Raw genomic sequence first — 4,584 nt, forward strand, 5'->3', positions numbered from 1 at the left:
CCTCTTACCTTACCTCCTCTACATATACACACATACCCTTCACAAATGGCACAGTTTCTAGGAGGAATAAAAACAATGGGGAGCACATTCTAAGTGCCTCTTTTCACTTCATAGTTTACAGCCAGATCAGTACAAGTCGGGGAACATCCCGAGGTCCCATGACTGGGAACATGATTTCCAGCAGCATAGTCTCTACAATGACCTGTCATCACCACAGTGAATTACATACTAACAGAGTACTCACTACCACCCCAAAAGCCTGGCCAATTGGTCCTAATATTTGGATGACGCTTATTTTCTAACAGCCATATTCATTTTCACATGCCTTTCAAGTGGAAGCCACCTGCTTTTGAGTGTCCTTTTGGCTCTTTCACAGTCAAAAGAAGTAAGTATTAAACTCTTAAAATCTTGAAGAAGAAGAATGGAGATTTAGGGATGGGTTTTCTGGGAGAAGTGGCACATTGTTCCAACTGCTTTTCCCATGAGAAGCCACCAACCCAGCCTATGTTCCACAACCTTTGAATGCAGTGCAGTAAAACCCTGTATTTTGTCACAACTTCTCCAGAACCAACAAATAACCTGTATAACTCCTTTTCAGAAGTACGTACGCAGTCACAGTCAAAATATAATATTGACTTGTGGCCAACGAGTCCCTGCCCCACACTGACCCATGCCTCATTCAACCCAGGTTTTCCTTTCTTCTCCTTCTCCTCTGCAGTTCGGTTCACGGGGATTGAATGCAGTGGGCATGCCTTCTCTCCAGCCTGCTCCCACCCACTTATTGCACCATTAACATCTGAGCCCACCCACCCAGGCTCTCCACCAGCATCTCCGCCCCTTGGCAGTCTCCACCGACCACAATTCTTTGCAGTTACAAGCTCAAATGTTGCTTCTCGCCGCAAATAAAGCACATACATCACTCACTGCAGTGTTCAGGGCTGCCTGAGGGTGACACCGTTGCACTCACGCTAGGGTCTGCAAAGTGCCTTTTATGTAACCAACATTGCCCCCTGAGAGCAAATGCAGTGGTACTGTCTTCAGCCTCGGTCCTGGGCTGAATCTGGGAGATCTATAGGATGGGATCTACAAGGCTGCTCTCCCATCTATCTTGTTTCTCAGATTGAACCACACTGATCCCCCACACTACCCGGCTGCCTTCATCTGAATTCCATCCTTCCATCTTCCCTACTTTTCTTTCTCAGGCTTGATTATCCATACCAACAGAAGGAATTCAGGAAGCCCCTCCAAGTTTAAGACCAGATCTCAAATTGCTCAGCCAGTCTTGGTTAAACGTCGTGGCTGATCTTTTCCCCACAAGAATTGATCCAAGTGTTTCTTATTATCCAAGCCAGCCTTCCATGGCTCCCTCGGGGATGCCTTGCTAGAGCAGCTCCTCCTGCCACAGCACGGGAAAACATTTGTGCTGGTGGTAGGCTCCTAATGATGAATTTGCTATATAAATCCGAGCTTCCCTCCACTTTACCCTCTCCTTCTATGAGGACAGTTTGCTACTTCATCTAAAATGCCTTTTCTGCCTTCAGCGCTTAGCATCCCTGAAACCTTCCAAGAACCACTCGCACAAAGTGCTTTTTTCTGGTTTCTTGCATGGAACTTCCTGTGAATTTCTCATGTTTCTACTAGTGATTCGCTTGTATAAATATAAATAGTTCAAAGCCAACCTGACTGCAAACCTCACGGTAGCAGTCACGTTCAGGAGAGCTGGCCCCAGCTGGAGCAAGGCGATGTTGAACTAGTCCAGGTGTGCTGGTCATTGACTTCCTCATGCCTAGTCTCTTATATCTTAAAACAGGGTTAGGTGTCTATGACGGTTAGATTAAATGCCACTGTCCAATTCGCAATATCAAGAGAGAGTCCTTGTAGGCATCCTCCATCTAACCAATTCACAGGGTCTGCATTTCTTTAATTTCCTCTCCAAAACTGTAATTTTAATGTCAGAGTAGGTTCCACTATTTCTCTCAGGGCTTCCAGTACTGTAGTGTGTGTACCTGATTCACCTACACTTGTTTATATTATAATTCCAACAAGTTGGCAGTACCTGAAGGTGTATCTGTGGCTCAGGTCTATGATCATTATTTTAATCTAAGAAGCAGAAAACTGTGCCTTGGGAAAAATCCCACTCAGACTCAGGCCTTCAAAATATAACCTGCACAATGTTGGGTTCACTGATGATCTACATAAGGTTATGTCCTCAGAGCATGCTCAGATCCAAGTCTGAAAGAATAGAGATCTTTTTTTTTTTTTTTTTTTTTTTTCTGAAGCTGGAAACGGGGAGAGACAGTCAGACAGACTCCCGCATGCGCCCGACCGGGATCCACCCGGCACGCCCACCAGGGGTGACGCTCTGATAGAGATCTTTTGTGACTGGCTAGGTGTTTATCGGACCTGATTTCTCTTCCTCCTGGCCACATGGCTAAATAACAGTTCCCAGCCTCCCTTGCAATTCAGAGCAGTCATGTGACTGGGTTCTGACAAAGGAAACCCCAGTGGATATACTGTGCACCACTCTGGGCCTCGGCTAGAAAGCCATCTCACATCCATTTTCGCCCCTTTCGTTCTCCTGGCTGAATGCAGATGTGCTCTGCTGCATTGGAAGGATGTGCTGAAGATGGAAGCCCCATTTCCTGAATCACCACTTGTAGAAGAACTGTCTACCATTTAAACAAATATTTTGGACTAGGTGCGAATAAAAAGTGAACTATTATCATGTTTAAGCCATATACGTTTATTTATTATACCAGCTAACATTACTTTTCGTAATGCTACATCTTGGTAGGGTAGCCCACCCATCACACACAGAAACTTCTTAGCCTGACCTGTGGTGGCTCAGTGGATAAAGTGTCGACCTTGAAATGCTGAGGTCGCCGGTTTGAAACCCTGGGCTTGCCTGGTCAAGGCACATATGGGAGTTGATGCTTCCAGCTCCTCCCCCCGTCTCTCTCTCCTCTCTTTCTCTTTCTCTCTCTCTCTTTCTCTCTCTCTTCCTCTCTCTCTCTTCTCTAAAAAAATAAATGAATAAAAAAAAGATGGCATTTACAAACATTTAAAAAAAAAGAGAGAGGAGCAGAGCCTGTCCGAGCCCCGGCCCCAAGTAACGCCGACGCCCCGGAGCCGCCTTGGAGGCCCCCCTTCCCACTAAGTGCCTCTTTGCATAGCACCGGCCCCTGCCCCCACGCTCACTGGTACCACTACAGCAGGATGGGCCATGGCGGGTCGGGGAGGTGCAGTGCAACCCAACGGACCAGCTACTGGGAACAAGATCTGTCAGTTTAAGCTGGTCCTGCTGGGGGAGTCCGCAGTAGGCAAATCCAGCCTTGTCCTCCGCTTTGTCAAGGGACAGTTCCACGAGTACCAGGAGAGCACAATCGGAGCGGCCTTCCTCACACAGACTGTCTGCTTAGACGACACAACAGTCAAGTTTGAGATCTGGGACACAGCTGGACAAGAGTGGTATCACAGCCTGGCCCCCATGTACTATCGGGGAGCCCAGGCTGCCATCGTGGTCTACGACATCACTAACACAGATACGTTTGCACGAGCCAAGAACTGGGTAAAGGAGTTACAAAGGCAGGCCAGCCCCAACATTGTCATCGCGCTTGCGGGTAACAAGGCAGACCTGGCCAGCAAGAGAGCCGTGGAATTCCAGGAAGCACAGGCCTATGCAGAGGACAACAGTTTGCTGTTTATGGAGACATCAGCAAAGACTGCAATGAACGTGAATGAAATTTTCATGGCAATAGCCAAGAATCTCCCTAAGAATGAGCCCCAGAATGCAGCTGGTGCTCCGGGCCGGAACCGAGGTGTGGACCTCCAGGAGAACAACCCAGCCAGCCGGAGCCAGTGCTGCAGCAACTGAGCCCCCCTTGCCTGCCCACTGCCCCCACCTCCTCCGCCTGAACGACCCGACTGGAATCCACTCTAACCAATCGCACTTAACTACTCGGGCCACCACTTGGGGAGGAAGGGGGGTTGGGATGGGGCAGTGGGAGGGTCCACCATGATTTCTCCATATAATTTTGTTCATAGCCAGAGTGAGTTATTTCACCTGCACCTTTCTGTACAAATACTAATTCAATTTTAAGTCTTAAGTCACTTTTTTAATATATATGATCTTCTCTTCCCACTTCCTGCCCTTTCTACTGTTTTCCCACTTCTTCCTTTGCTGGTAGTAGCCACATGCCCGTTTCCCCCACCCTTGTATATGGGGAGGCAGGGGTTGGAGCAGTTACCCTCCTTTTCTCTTGCTTATTAGCGGGCTCAGCAAGAGCATCCATATCCTTACTGTGTTTGGAGTGTGCTTTGTTCTGGGCCATGGGGCAGGCCCTAGGGACTAGGGGAGGGAGAGACAGCTCTTCCCTTAGCTGACTGGCATCAGGCTGCAGTCCCCTCTCACCCCTCTCACAGCTGGGAGAGAAACCACAGCATTATTGTGACAGCCATGAACCCATTGCCCACAGCCCCCCCCCCCCCGCCCTCCCCTCATCCTTGGTCACCCTGACCTCTGGCTCTGAGCCCTGTTCTGACCAAATCACGATGATGAGTTTTGGGGGGGCGGGTGGGTAAGGG

General features: G+C 48.7%; 1 pseudogene; it reads left to right on the forward strand.

Moving 5' to 3' along the window:
• Nucleotides 1–3,079: 3,079 nt before the first annotated feature.
• LOC136401264 (ras-related protein Rab-5C pseudogene) lies at nt 3,080–4,584 on the forward strand (annotated as a pseudogene).

This window comes from Saccopteryx leptura, chromosome 3, assembly GCF_036850995.1.
Source record: "Saccopteryx leptura isolate mSacLep1 chromosome 3, mSacLep1_pri_phased_curated, whole genome shotgun sequence".
Classification (NCBI taxonomy): Eukaryota; Metazoa; Chordata; class Mammalia; order Chiroptera; family Emballonuridae; genus Saccopteryx; species Saccopteryx leptura.